This window comes from Carettochelys insculpta, chromosome 1 (genome assembly GCF_033958435.1).
Source record: "Carettochelys insculpta isolate YL-2023 chromosome 1, ASM3395843v1, whole genome shotgun sequence".
Taxonomy (NCBI): domain Eukaryota; kingdom Metazoa; phylum Chordata; order Testudines; family Carettochelyidae; genus Carettochelys; species Carettochelys insculpta.
In genome coordinates this window covers 14,153,619-14,169,842 of record NC_134137.1, presented here as the reverse complement: position 1 = coordinate 14,169,842, position 16,224 = coordinate 14,153,619, and positions in this window count along the sequence as shown.

The following is a 16,224-nucleotide window of genomic DNA, read 5'->3' as shown; positions in this document are numbered from 1 at the left end:
GCCTCCATTCTGCGCTGCCTGTAAACCCGGAAGTGGAATTTCCTCTAGAAGTGCAAAAGAGAATTTATGTTATTTTGCGCATTATTTATCACCTGCCCCAGGGGCCAGGTGGGAGGTCACATCTCCAGGCGCAGCTCAAGTGGCATTTTTCAGAAATAATCAGATCAGATCCGTCACTTTCAGTACTTCCATGATGGGGAGCTTGACCCCTGCTATGATGATCCCTCCTCTGGCCTTTCTGGGGATTAGCTTCATGAGGTCAATGTTCCTTCCCTTGATTGCACCGTCTCTTCATCTCTCCCTGGGTCTTTGACCCATCTCTAGATCCTCAAGCTGCTGTTTTTCCTTGCAGGATACCAAAGTCCTTCCGCATGGATTGGCTCAGATCATCTTCTCCAGCCCTGCCCTGATGGTGCTCCTTTCGCAGGGGCTAGTGGGCGACCTCAGGCCTGCCCATTACTTTGGGTTCCATCAGAGAGACCCTGTATCTGGTACCTGTCGTTTGTTTTCCCTCAGACACTGTTGCTTCTCTCTGGGACTCCTTCTTACAGCTTCTGGTGTCCCCACACCCACAATAGACATATCAGTTCAAGCTTCCTCCCAGGGAGTGGCCACAGCTTACTGGACCCTGTAGCCTCAGGCAGACCTGAGGGACTGCTTCCCTGTAGTGAGAGTTCCCAATTTGGTTGGAGTTTTCAATCACATGATATAATCTTTAATTAAAGATTAATCTTCAATTCCTGAAGATGCCAGTGCAACCCTGGAGGGTTGGAAACCCTAGCTATAAGCTCCTTTCTGCTGGCAGCTTCCTGGCCTGATAAACCTGACCCAGCTCCGCCTGCAGCTGGACTTATCAGTACATTAAGCCTAAGCACTCCCTGACTTTCCTCTAGATGAGGCTAAATTTAGCCCCACAGGCCTTGTGCGATGAGGCAGACACCAAACAAACATCACATAGAACAAAGGAGTCAACACAGGACCTCAAACAAATAATTGTGATACAAGATTATAGTTTTATATCATATTTATTATGCATGTCTGTGGCATGAGTTCTGCATACAACCAAACCAACAGCGGTATTCATCTTTGATGTAACCGGTAAGTTAATGCACTCAGAGTGTCAAGCATCTCTGTCTTGCTGGATTTTCCTTGAAAATATAGGCGATCTCCTCCCTCAATCACTGGAGCTAACTGATAATACAGGCCAAATAGCAAGGGGGAGATTCAGGAGATTTGTAGTGAAAATCCTAGCACATCTTTAGGCATATTGTTTGGTTTAAATCTCATCCTTCACTTTCCACCCAAAGTTATCAGCGTGAGGTGGAAGGAAGCTTGGCCCTGACTATGGTCTACTTGTATAACCCTCATTCATGCGGATGATCTGCTTAACTATGGGTTTTATACTGATGTCTGTCACCTGAGTATCTAAGCACCTTCCATGTAAAATCAGTAGCAACAGCAGAGTCCCTAGCAGACATCACGGAGTCTCTGGATTCGTACCTCACTACACAGAATCCCACTAATTTCATTGAGACCATTCGTTCAGCAAGACACCATCACTGCAAGGACGGCACAAGTGCCCTCGGTAGCACTTTATTTGCCTGTGGCTGAGAATTCAGACCTTATCACAATGGAATCATTTCACATTTTTAAACCTTTGCTCAGACCCGTCCTCACAGTCCTCAGATAGACTCATGTTAATCGTCAAGATTAACATTGCTTGTCACTCACAGTTCTTACTTCTCATCCATCTCCCTGCCAAGCACGCTTGCTGGTTTTCTGAAGTCTCTCAGACCAACGTCCATTAGCTCTCTGATTTGCTTGCCCTCATGTTTCTTGATGGTGGCTGATATTTTGTCTTGGATGAACTGGGTTACGATGCCAGGTTGTCCGGCTGTCCCTTTCCATCAGCACGTCACCTCTAGAAAGAGGTAGGCACAGAGCTGAAGTAACTATATTAATCATATCCAGTTTTCCCTTTGTTGCAATGAATTCATCCCAGCACACTGTCCATTTGTTTGTTTATATAGGTTGATAAAATGCACGTAGACTTCTGATAGGACAAAATCGAATCTCATTAGTGAAAGTAGTAATTAGCCAGCGGATCCAACGTCAGCTAAAGGACTCATCTAAAAAGCCAATAAAGGTTTCAATAAAATCTGCACTCAGGATAAAGATCCTTTACTCTGATCACTGTCACTTCCAGAAAATAACTGCAATTAGAAGACAGACGAGTCTTGTAGCATGTGCCCCAGCAAACTTGGGATCTGTCAAAACTGCTGTGGGAGGACGTTCTTAGGAAGGCGGCCTATTCCAGTATGCTAAGCATAGGATTAAGAATTGATATGGTCCATCTGCCTGACCCAAGTGTTCCTCTGCAGAGGGGAGTATCCCTTAGTGGCTGGTTAAACCAGTTTATACCTGTTTTGCACTGCTCAAATGGCACACAACACTCAGAGCACGCAGGAATGTCTGACATGATGTGTCCAGCAGTAGTGCCCTCAAGCTACCAGACACTGAACAAACACCTGCCCCTGCCCAGGAGATTATTTCTCATTCTTTTTAGATGATTGTTTTCCCACTGAAGCTGCAGATGCAGCTCATTATTGCTATTTTTTTTGGCTTTATTTATATTCTTCCCTGGTTTAATTTTAGCTCCTATCAGGGCTTTAGTCATCTCCTGTCCTCACAAAGGGCCCAATTCTGTTCCCGTGTAGTATACCTATCACTCTGATTTACTCAATTAAGGAGTAAATTACTCTGCAAGAAGTCCTGCTGGAATCTTGGGGAACGACTCCTGATGACTCGAATGGGCTTTGGATCAGGTCCAAAGTAAGGTACTATTTAAGAGGCCAGATTGAAGTCAGTGGAAATACCCCAGTGTGAGAGGACAGTGCTGTTACTCTAGATTTACCCCCTTTAAGTTAGGGGTTTGTCCAGCCCTTTGTGCGTATAGTTGGCAGATCTTGGTTGTTTCTTCACTAGGTGAAGCAGCTTTGTAGTTCACATTCCCAACCTCTTTTGCTAGTTTATGGTCAATTCAAAACTCAGTGGTGCATCTAATTCAGGCAATTCGCTGGCTGTCCAACGCACCTGGGGATTAGTTTAATTCGCTAGCACTTGTTTGGAAATATTTCATACTCTGGCCCTCCCATGCTCGCAAAGCTTCATTCACTCTCTGTTCCAGCCAGCACTTTGTGTCCCACAGTTCACTTACCGACACTGCATCCTACCACCCGTACCCTCCCCAGGAGCTGGAGACCAGGCACTGGCATTCTGCAGTCCACATGGCCCAACATTCCGCATGGAAGGAAGGATGGAGGAGCATTGGGGGGCCAGAAGAAGCAATATAAGGACGTGCTGAAGGCGCACGTGAAAAAGTGCAGCATTGGTGTCGACACTTGAGAACCTTGCCCAGGACCGACCCCAGTGGAGAGCGGTAATCCGTGAGGGGGTGGCGCAATTTGAGAGGTCCTGCCGCAGTGCAGACAAGGAGAGGTGGAGAAGGAGAAAAGAGCATCAAAAACTGCCCGGCTCCCCTGCAACAGCTACGAACACCTGACCCTTCTGTGATAAGATCTGCAGCTCCAGAACTGGGCTGGTCAGCATCAACGGACTCACAAATAGGAAGGTGACAGGAAGACGTCCTAGTTGTTATCGAGAGACCGCCAAGAGGTCCAGCATTCACGGCAATGTAACCCACACACCTTACTTGGTGAGCTGGGTTTTAAAGAGGAATTTTTAGAAGGAAAGAGACTTCTAGTCAGAGGAGACCAAGGAGGCTGCTCTGTGCACAGGGCCAGCTGCATGAAAGACACACAGCCAAGAGAGTGGGGAAGAAGACAGAGCAGGAAGGAAAAAAGTATCATTGTTTTTCCATATCATGGAGCCAAGCTCTGCAACAAGCAGCTCTAAATCTCACTGTGGGGCATCTGTGATGTGGACAAACAGCCGTTAAGAACTAGGTTTCTAGTAACAGGATGACTCATTTGTGACCTAAAGTATTCGGGTCTCCAGAGGGGGAAGAATAATAGCACACTAGCTTACTGCACTATTTAGCTCCCTGTAAATATTTTTAGTCTAAGTATGCGGCCTTTGATTAAATTCTAGATTAATTGTTCAGTCACACTAGCCTATATAATGTCATTTAGCGTAATGGTTAGAGTACAGGGTTAGCTGGCAGGAAGATCCCGTATCCTAAATTCCCTTCATCTGCTGAGTCAAGGCCATGGTCTTCAGCTGGTAAGTCTGTACATGAGAGCAGAATGTGATACATATTGGCTATGGTTACCCTAGCAAGTTTTTCAACAAAACCAGTTTTGTCAACAAAACTCGCTGGACATCCACACACAAAATGTAGTCCATACACAGTCTGTCAACAAAACTTGGGTCTACCACTGGCAACCTTCTGCCTCTCCCAGATGAGGAAGATAGCCTTTGTCGACAGATTCTGTCGACAAAACAGCAGTGCGGACACTTTGGCTATGTCCATGCTAGACGTGTCTGTCGACAAAGATCTCGACAGAACCTCCGTCAGCAGATTGCATCTGCAAACCGCTTGTTCTGTCGACAGAGAGCTGCCAGGCGGCACTGCCCTCTGGTGCCAGAAAGCGGAATGGCAGCTCTGCAAAGAGGGCTGCCTGGCAACCGGAAGCTCTGTCTGCTGTCGACAGAAGTGTCTACACTGCGCTTCAGTCGACAGTACGACTGACGGATTGTTATGCCTCAAATTTTTCGGGGATAATACTGTTGAGACAAATGCAGAGTTCTGTTGAGCATCTGTTGACAGAATGCTTTAAGTGTGTCCACGCTCCCTGAGTTATGTTGACAGAAGGCCCCTTCTGTCAACAGAACTCTCTAGTGTAGACCCGGGATTTGGAGGGGCCTTCTGTCAACAGAACTCTCTAGTGTAGACCCGGGATTTGGAGGGGCCTTCTGTCAACAGAACTCTCTAGTGTAGACCTGGGATTTGGAGGGGGCTTCTGTTGACAGACAGACAGAGCTTCCAGGACATTGGGCAGCCCTGTCTGTTGTGCTGCTGGTTGGCTGTTTTGTCAAGAGAGTGGCTGGACAGTCCGGATGCTCTATCAACAGAGCCAATTTCCCTTTTGATCTGCTTTAGCGTATGGCTGCACACTGTCAACAGATGCTTCTAGTGCAGCCAGAGCAAATCACTTGACAAAAAAATGTCCAAATTCTCCTGGGCAGTATTGGTATGAGCTGTCAGGAGACATTTCTAGACAGGCATCTAGAAAGCAGATGTGCCCAACTCAGAAGCAGGCAAACCATCCTAACCCTTCTTGCAATCTGGTGACAGAATATATATCCAAACAGCACCTCACATATTCTGTTGGATCTGTGTCTCTAGGGCCCAGCCTTGCTTTTGGCAAAGTCAGGGAGTGTGTTGTCATTAGATTCACTGTGGAGGCAGGATTAGTTCATTACTAGGCTGACATCATTAACAGCCAATCAGAATTAAACTGCAGAATTTTAAAGCCATTTCCTAGTCCTTCTGCCTGTTTCTACAGAGTCCTTCACATTTCCCTGCCTGTTCCTTTTGTAACAGAGAGGAAACTGTGCTAGTCTATACACTATCAAAACAAAAAGCAGTCAAGTAGCACTTTAAAGACTAGCAAAATAGTTTATTAGGTGAGGTTTCGTGGGACAGACCCACTTCTTCAGACCATAGCCAGACCAGAACAGACTCAATACTTAAATACTTGACTGCTTTTTGTTCCTTTTGTGATGCATTCTGCAGGCCTTCCTTGGCCTAAAGACCTAACCACTGAGCAGACTGGAATCTTCATTTGGAAACAAAGTGACATCATTCCTCCCTGCAGCATGCTAATCATTAGGCTGAGATGCTATTACAGCCTGGGGTTAAGGTTGTCCAGGATTTCTGAAAATGCATTATTGTTAGACAAAGAGAGGAACTGTGTTACCACAATATCACTGCCATGTAAACGGAGAGGCACAGAATGAGCATGAGGCGTACAGGTTAAATAAATAATGATGAAACAAAAAGCACTGCAGAACAAGGGCATGGCTATGTACAGTACTGCTGACTCTGCTGGCTTGTAAACTCTCTCCTGCTGTGCTCATCTTGCATGCTCTTGATTGCTAAGATCAGAAGGTGGGAAGGGAAGTAAATAGAAACATTATGGGAAAGGAGTAGTGAGCAGGATTTAAGGACTATTTGGAAAAAATGACATTCGGAATGATTATAATACAAACACTGACCGAACAAAACAGTACCTAGCAAATTCAGAACCAGATCTTCAGCTGTAAAGGTAAATCAGAGCAGCTTTGTCCTGCCTCCTCCCCGTGCTTTATGAAAATTGGCTTTTGAATATGCATAACTCAAACACGCTTCAGACAACATGCATCATGTGACAATATCATTTTTAAAGTTACGATCTGCAGAATGTGTATGTTCTATTTCTGTGCATGTATCATTCTTGTATGAGAAGTTAGGAAGATGAAGTGTGAATCTGTTTATAATTCTAAATGTGCTTAAGGGGAGAGGTTTATATGCTGGAGGATAGGGATATGGCCCAGGGAGACCTAGACAAATTGGAGGATTGAGCCAAAATCCTGATGCAGTTCAACAAGGACAAATGCAATGTCCTGCATTTAAGATGAAGGAATCCCAAGCATGACTATAGGCTGGGAACAGTCGGGGGTAAGTAGCAGTTCTGCAGAAAAGGACCTGGGGATTACAGTGGACAAAAAGCTAGATATGAGCCAACAGTGTGCCCTTGTAGCCAAGAAGGCTAATGGCATACTGGGGTGCATTATAAGAAGCACTGCCAGCAGATCTATCTATGGACATGACTATTAACTTTTATTCAGCACTGGTGAGGCCATATCTGGACTATTGTGTCCATTTCTTCACCCTTCCTCCCATTACAGAAAGGATGTGAGTAAACTGGAGAGTCCAGTGGAGGGCAACAAAAATTATTAGCAGGGGTGGAGCACGTGACTTATGAGGAGAGGCTGAGCAATCGGATCTTATTTAATCTTTAGAAGAGAAGAGTGAGGGTGGAATTGGTAGCAGCTTTCAACTACCTGAAGAGGGGTTCCAAAGATGATGAAGAGACACTGTTCTCAGTGGTGAGAGATGACAGAACAAGGAGGAATGGTCTCAAGTTGTGGTGCGGGAGGTCTGGGTTGGATATGATAAAAACTATTTCACTAAGAGAGTGGTGAAGCTTTGGAATGTGTTACCTGAGGAGGTGGTAGAATCTCCTTCCCAGCTTGACAAAGCCTTTGCTGGGATAATTTAATTGGGATTGGTCCTTCTTTCAGAAGGGGATTGGACTCGGTGACCTCTTGAAGTCTCTTCCAAGCCTATGATTCTATGTTTCTAATGAAGGCCATTAGTAATATTCTGGAGCCATAATGGCCTGGTGTTCAAGACAACAGTCTATAAATGGGTTTGTTTTTCCTGCAGGCCCAAACTGTGGTTGGTCCTTCAGAGACATGTGGCCAGGCTTCCTGATGCTGGAACCTATTTTGGATCTGGTACTCTTCCACTCAAAATAAAACAAAGTTTGAACTGAATACAGAGAACTCCTGTCTTGGACAAAAGGGATATAAAGGTGGGAAACCAAACAATAGGAGAGTGACCAGACACCAGGAGATGCCCCCTTACCACCAAGGATGCCTGCTGGAAACATCTAAGGATAGGTCTACACTACAGGGGAAGGTCAAACTAAGGCATGCAATTACGTCGCTAAAATCAACTTACCTTAATTCTGGCTTCTGTGCCATCTCCACTAAGGCAGATCGATGGAAGCCTGCACTCCTGTCAACCTCCCCTACTCCAAACAGTGGGCAGGGGAACCATGGTCAAGAGGTGCACCTTATAAATCCAATTTAGTACATCCAATTTTAGGTGCACTGAATCAAACTCTGGAAGATTGACTGTGGCAGGGTCAATCTTCCCTGGACAGCAGATGTACCCTAAGTCTGAAAGAGGGGAAGGACTGCACCCAAGCTCAGAAGCTGACTAGCTTGTGAAAGGGATGAATAGAATTGTTAGGGCAAGAATTTGCATGTAACAAGTTTCTTAGCTGTTACCAGACTTGCCCATTACTCTGACGAATGATCATTTATTTGGGGTTACAGAGGGGAGAGGTGAGTAATTCTATCAATGTGCTGCTTGTAACACTAATGTTCCTAAGGAAATTTATGTCTCCCTTCTGCTAAGTCCCTCCTAATGGAGCTATTCTGCCTGACCCAGGGTCCACAGGATTTGGTTCTTCCCACTCTGGGCTCAGGTAAAAACTCTCTCTTTCTCTCTCTGCCAGAGCTCATCTGAGAAGATTGGTTAATCAGCACTTACAAGCTGACATCTTATGTCCCTACATGCTTCTAGCTTCCATCCTACACGCATAACTAGATCCATTGCTTACAGTCAAGCCCTTAAGTACAATTGCATTTGCTCTGATCCTACTGACAGAGACCAAAAGCTATGAGATCTTTCCAAATATTCATACACCTGAACTACCCACCAGGAGAAATAAAAAAACAAATTGACATTGCCAGATGAATACCCGGAGACCAGCTACTCCAAGATAGGCCCAAAAAAGCCAAGAACAGAACACCACTGGTCGTTACCTCCAGCCCCCAACTCAAACCACTGCAACGCATTATTAAAGACCAACAACCTATCCTTAATCAGGATGCCAAACTCCAGAAGGTCCTAGGTGACAGGCCTGTTCTCTCCTACAGACAACCTCCCAACCTTATGAGGAGCCTCACCAACAGCCAGTCCTGGGGCTTTTCCTTGCAACAAAGCCTGTTGCCAGCTTTGTCCACATATCTATTCTGGAGATAACATCACTGGACCTAACCAGGTTATTCACAGAATCACGGGCACATTCTCATGTTCCTCAACTAACATCATATATGCCATCATGTGCCACCAATGCCTACATGCTTTGTATATTGGACAGACTTCAAACTCTCTTCAACAAAGAGTTAATGGGCACAAAACAGACATAAAAACACTCCGGATCCACAAACCGGTCAGCCGACATTTTAATGGAGTGGGCCATTCTGTTAACGACTTAAGATTTTGCGTCTTACTGAAGAGGAATTTTTACACTACTTTGGAAAGAGAGGCTGCTGAACTCTTTTATGTTCAAATTCAACACATTAACACGTGGTTTGAACCGGGAGGCGACTATTCTGGGTCATTATAGGGGTTCTTTTGCATAATCGGCTTAATTAATTCTTGACTCCCCCCTCACCCTTCTACTCTCTGATTTGCTCAAAAATTGATAATTTTTTGCTTGATCATTTTTTTTCTGAGTTGTCAACCTTGATTACTATTTTTGGTTCTCTGTGCCTTAAATATTGAGTCTGTTCTGGTATGGCTATGGGCTGAAGAAGTGGATCTGTCCCACAAAAGCTCATCACCTAATAAATTATTTTGTTAGTCTTTAAAGTGCTACTTGACTGCTTTTTTGTTTTAACTTATATGTCCCTGTACTCAGTGGGCTGGGTTACACAGCAGTGCCAAGCTCTGGCCCTTATGTGCCCTTGGACTCAATGGCTGGGTTAAACAGCACTCTCAGCTGCCACCCTCATATGCTACCCCGGTTCAGCACCCACTCTGCTGTCCCCACTTTCACAGCCCAATCATTCTACTAGTAACGCAGCTGATGGACAAGCCCCATGGGAGTTCTGGGCACCACAGGGATCTTTCAGTGTAGGTACAAGAAGTGTTGCAGAGTGAATGGGGAAGTCAAAACAACACTGCTGAGGAAGAGTGAGCCAGAGAGGAAGAAAAAGAGAGAGAAGCGACCAGTTTAACAATGAAAGTTATTTATTTTGGGGTAGCGAATATATATTTAACAGTTACAATAGTAAATCAACTGATTACAAATGTTGGAGCTAGCAAATCTTATAGCTAATTACATATGGCAAGGTTAGGAGGCTGTGCCTGGGGGTGGAGAGAGATCTCACCACTCCATGGAGCTTGCACTGATTGGGGGTCCCAGATGGTGATGGTAGCCGGAGATCCAGAGGGCAGGAGATAAGCAGAGCTCCCAGCACAATCGGGCAGGAGATGATGAAGTCTCAATGGAACTGATGTAGAGTTTACATCCAGGCATCAGAACAGTTTCTTAAGCAGGGGTAGGTGTTTTTGTAGAGACAGGACAATGGTTCAAGAAGAACACGGGATTTGATTATGGATAAACAGACGCGAGATAATAGAGACAGATCATGCCTGGCTATGGGTGATGTTCCCTGAGGAGCTCACCATGCAACGAGGCAGTTTCAGTATTCTGGGTATCAATAGGATCCATTACTAGAATTGGTCTGGTAATGACTAACTGGTATGTGAGCAGGCCTGGGTTCATTAGCATCTGGAGCAGAGATTTCCCATCAGGCAAGACTTCTCTGCTTTCCATATTCCATGATTCAGTGGGGTTCCTGCTTTGGAAGAGCTGTTCTCCATTCATTATGCTAATAAAGATGTCTTCCTGTTCCCTTTTCAATGCAGATGAGGCTAGGGGTGCTTCCTTAATCTAATCACCCTTTTGGTAGGATTCAGGTGTGTCCCCCCTGACAGTTTCAGTGCTTTATCTTTGATTCAAAGAGAGGCCTGGGGGAAGTAGATTTGTTTTCCATGAGTGTCACTCCCTGACTCCCTTTGAGCGCAGGACTGACAGATGGTCATGCTCTGTTCCCCAAAAACAGAGCTGGTAGGTAACATAGTTTATTAGGATTAGCTGGTATGGCTTTTTTATTTTGGCTTAGTAACTTGCTTTGATCTGTCTGTTCTCACTTGCAATCACTTAAACCCGACTTTTTTATACTTTCATCTGTTGGAGCGGGTCATGGCCCATGAAAGCTTATGCTCCAAAGTATCTGTTAGTCTATAAGGTGCCACAGGACTTCTTGTTCTCAAAGATTGTCAGGGTAGATTAAAACCCACCAAATTGACAGAAATAACCAGTGTTGGGGTCTTTTTACTTGCCTTTTGGTTGCTGAGCATTTAGTGTTCCCCTTTTGCAGCTAACATTAGGGGAGTTTGCAGCACGAGGATAAAATGAAAGCCAGTTGCATCTCTTTGGACCACTGCCCACATACACCACACTGGGGAAGGTGTCCACGGGGAGGGGCAGGGAGTGCCACTGGTGGAGGCTGTAGCAGTGAAATACTGAACAAACATGGTCCCAGCCCCCACAGCCACATGATTTACCTGGCCAGCTCTTTTTGGGCAGCACCTCTCTGGCTGACCCCTCCCTCTCTTACAGCAAGTATCGGAGGGGTAGCCATGTTAGTCTGGATCTGTAACAGCAATGAAGGGTCCTGTGGCACCTTATAGACTAACAGAAAAGTTTTGAGCATGAGCTTTCGTGAGCACAGACTCACTTCATCAGATGCTGGTCTTGGAAATCTGCAGGGCCAGGTATAAATAAGCCAGAGCAAGGCTGGGGAGAACAAGGTTAGCTCAGTCAGCAAGGGTGAGGCTTACTACCAGCAGTTGATCTGGAGGTGTGAACACTAAGGGAGGGGAAGCTGCTTTTGTATTTAGCCAGCCATTCGCAGTCTTTGTTTAAGCCTGAGCTGAGGGCATCGAATTTGCAGATGAATTGTAGCTCAGAAATTTCTCTTTGGAGTCTGGTCCTGAAATTTTTTTGCTGTAGGATAGCTACTTCCAAGTTTGCTACTGTGTGGCCTGGGAGATTGAAGTGCTCTCCTACGGGTTTTTGTATATTGCCATTTCTGATATCTGATTTGTGTGCGTTTATTCTTTTATGTAGAGACTGTCCAGTTTGTCCGATGTATATAGCAGAGGGGCATTGCTGGCACATGATGGCATAAATTATATTGGTATATGTGCAGCTGAATGAACCCACAATGGTGTGGGTGATCTGGTTAGGTCCTCTAATGGTGTTGCTGGTGTAGATATGTGGGCAGAGCTGGCAACGAGGTTTGTTGCATGGATGGGTCCCTGAGTTAGAGTGACTGTGGTGCGGTGTATAGTTGCTGGTTAGGATTTGCTTCAGGTTGGCAGGTTGTCTGTGGGCAAGGACTGGTCTGCCTCCCAAGGCCTGTGAAAGTGGGGGATCATTGTCCAGGATGGGTTGGAAATCCCTGATGATGCGCTGTAGAGGTTTTAGCTGAGGACTGTAGGTGATGGCTAGTGGTGTTCTGTTGGTTTCTCTCTTGGGCTTGTCCTGTAGTAAGAGGCTTCGTGGCACACGTGTGGCTCTGTTGATCTGTTTTTTCACTTCCTCAGGTGGGTATTGCAGTTTCAAGAATGCTTGGTAGAGATCCTGTAGGTGTTTGTCTCTGTCGGAGGGGTTGGAGCAAATGTGGTTATATCTTAGTGCTTGGCTGTAGACAATGGATCGTGTGGTGTGTCTGGGATGGAAGCTGGAGGCATGAAGGTAGGTGTAGCGGTCAGTGGGTTTACAGTACAGGGTGGTACTGATGTGGCCATCGTGTATTAGCACCGTGGTGTCCAGGAAGTGGATCTCCTGTGTGGACTGTTCCAGGTTGAGGTTGATGTTGGGGTGAAAGTTGTTGAAGTCCCGGTGGAATTCCTCCAGAGTCTCCTTCCCATGGGTCCAGACGATGAAGATGTCATCAATGTAGCATAGGTCGAGACGGGGTGTTAGTGGACGAGAGCTAAGGAAACGCCGTTCCAGGTCAGCCATGAAAATATTGGCATATTGAGGGGCCATGCGGGTACCCATAGCTGTGCCGCTGATTTGAAGGTATATTTCTCTTACAGCAGTAATTCTTCCAGGCTAGCTGGCTGCTTTTTAAAAGGCTGCACCATACACTCTGCCCTGAATGGGGTCAGTCCCTGGGTAGTGTTGAAAAGGATCAAGGGCATCTCTTCCTTGTTTCAGAGGCTAATACCAATGTGGTCAATAGCCTGAGGCAGTTCTTGTCCCGAGTGCAAAGATGGTAATTGTCTGTGGCTCCTGGGCAGGGCCAGGCAGACAACAGGAATGCTGTTTCTTTTGTCTGTCTTGTGCAGCTACACAGGGCCAGATGCAGTCTGGTTGTAGGTTAGCTTCTTTGTGTGACTCTTCTTAACCAACTTCCTCTCCCTTTTTGTACCATAACCCTGATGTATATTGGGCCAGTTGTCACACCCCACGTCGCCTTTTTTTCTCTAGGATGAACATAACATAAGAAAGGCCATTACTGGGTCAGACCAAAGGTCCATCTAGCCCAGCATCCCGTCTGCTGAGAGTGGCCAGTGCCAGGTGCCCCAGAGGGGGTGGACCAAAGACAATGATCAAGCGACTTGTCTCCTGCCATTCATATCCAGCCTCTGATAAATAGAGGCCAGGGACACCACTCCTATCCCCACCCTATAGCCTTTTATGGACCTAACTTCCATGAATTTATCTAGCTCTTCTTTGAACTCTTTTATACTCCTAGCCTTCACAGCCTCCTCTGGCAAGGAGTTCCACAGACTGACTGTGCACTGTATGAAAAAGAACTTTATTAGTTTTAAACCTGCTACCCTTTAATTTTGTGGTCGGGTGGCTCTACTGGAATGGTGCTCAGATGTCCAGTCTGCTCCCTTTGATGTTGATCACTTTGGCTGCGTGTGTGTGCTCTTTCTGGACAGCAGTGTAGACTCTGCAGTTAGTCAACACTGCAGACCTCGGAGAGCCCCCAGGAACCACAGATCAAGTGAGGTACGAAGGCACTGGAGCCAGGTTTATTGTTGTTGACACATGGTCTCCAACCCCCTCATGAGTCTCCAATATGACTCAACAGTTTACACTGGTACATGCATATACCGTGACAATGGACGCGACTCAGTTGATGGCAAGGGAGTTCCGTCATCCCCTAGGTTGCTCAACACAGCCCGTTACACACACTTTTATACACAAGTTTTATAAACAAGTTACCTATCCAGGTACAACCCCCTCATTGTAATACATTGACACCCCTTAATGTAACTAGATCTACCCATTAACTTGGGGGATAATGGTGGTACCATCAAATCAACACTGTTGATCATGCTGTCATTACAACCTGTTCCTGAACTTGGTTTGGAATGTACCTGGTGCTAAGCTGTTATCTATGGGGAGGGTCTGGGGAGTGCGTGGTACTAAGCAGGATGTGTTTGTGTGTATCACTAAGTGCTTGGCTCTTGGTGCTTTTAGGTGTTTTTATGTGCTTTTAGGCCGTGTAACTTATCAGCTCTGTCTCTTGCTGCATTTCTGTGGGCAGAATCTACCTAGCACAGTTTTTGATTTAACCTACTGTTGTTCAGGCTTGAGGCCTTTAGCTTTGCTGTATGTTAGCAAAGCATTGACTGGTCTAGGCCTTTAGCCTTACACCAAGCCTCTCATTACTACAAATTTCATTTGGCATCTTCTAGTTCTTGTATTGTGGGAACAGGTAAATAACTTATCTTTATTTACTCTCTCCACACCGCTCAGGATTTTATGTACCTCTATCATATCCCCCCTCAGTCTCCTGTTTTCTAAACTGAAAAGTCCCAGTCTCTTTAACCTCTCCTCATACGGGACCCGTTCCAAACCCCTAATCATTTTAGTTGCCCTTTTCTGAACCTTTTCTAATGCCAATATATCTTTTTTGAGGTGACCATATAAAATCCTCTTACTCCCTTCCAAATGCTACAGCCTGTCACCCTTTTATTTATTGCTTGGTTTTGGAGTCCTTCCAGCCAGCTTTCATCTGCTTTCTACCAATGGTCCCCAAACTGCATACAGTGCTTCACGTGCAGCCTAGCCACAGCTCTCTAAAAAGAAACCACTGCTCTATTAACAATGCCAAGGGTCACATTCGACTACTGGATACACATGGACAGCTGCCATGAATTCCATTGACGATGCTAGCTGTTGTAGCCACTATAGGTAAGTGTTGGGAGACCCAGATGTCCACAGAGCATGTACAAGTAAACCAGAGTGTTCTTCCGCTGAGTTAATTTATTTATAAATGACCTGTTTTCCAGGTGACTCTCACATGCAGATGTGTCATCCTGGGCTCTGTGAGCAGGAAAACAAGGGAAAGAGATGGTCTAGATTTTTGGAGTTTCCTACAGGTGCATATTTATAATAATAATTAATAATAATAAATAATTAATAAGCCCAGTTGCAGCTCTGCTTGCAAGGGGAAGTTGGGCTGGAGGAAAGTTCTGGGCAGAAGCTTGTTGTAATAACCATCCCAAGTGTATGGGACAGGCCATGTGCTGGTGGAGGGCTGGGATGCTGGCAGAGTGTGGGGCTCCACTGGTGTGGGGGGAGCTGGCCAGCCCTGTGCTGGATGTGGAAGGGGCTGGGCCTGGAATGGTGCAGGAGGAGGGGCTTCATGGGGCAGGGTTGGCCGGGCCCTGTGCTGGCCAGGTAAGGGGCTGGCACAGTGTGTGGGGAGCAGGCTCCACTGGTGGGGCTGGGCTGGGCTTTGGATGAGGGGCTCTGTTGGGGGCTGGGCAAGGCCCTGGACTGGCCAGAAGAGTGGCTGGGGCTGGCATGATATGGGGGAGGCTCTGTTGGGGGCTGGGCTGGGCCCTGCGCTGGGTGGGGGAGGGGCTGGCATGGTACCAGGGGGCTCCATCAGTGGGCTGGGCCATGCCCTGCACTGGCTGGGAAGAGGCTGGGGCCAACACAGTGTTGGGGGGCAGGAGGGAACAGGGTAGAACCTTGGCCTGACAGACAGACAGATACACATAGCAAAAATAATATTTACGATTACAGCTCTTAGGAGCCCTAGTCATAACTAAGGCCCCTTTGTATGATGCAAAGCAAAAAGAAAGCCCCTGTCCCCATGGAATTCACAAATCAAGTACAAGATATAACTGACAGATATAAACAGATGAGGAGCACAAGGAGTCAGGCACTGGTCTCAGCACTCCAACAGTCTAACTATTGTCAAGTTGGTTTTAGGCTGGGTGTGGTGGCATCCCTCAGGAGTCATAATTTCAGCTGATCAAAATCCTCAGGCTGGCCTCTGGAGCCAAAGGGTTCCAACTCCCTTTGCCTTGAATGGGAATTTACTCTATCTTTGAGGCCAGTGAAAAGGAAACTGCAGGAAACTGAGTCAAAATCCTTGAGACTGGCGGAAACCACAGTAAATTAGATCAACATTTTCATTGGATAGAAGCTCCCTCCGATAGCTTAAGCTTTTAAATAGCCTCTGTTGTTAAGGTGTCTGCAAGAGAGACCTCAGAGAGGTAGACATCGAGCTGGACAACTGGGAAGAACT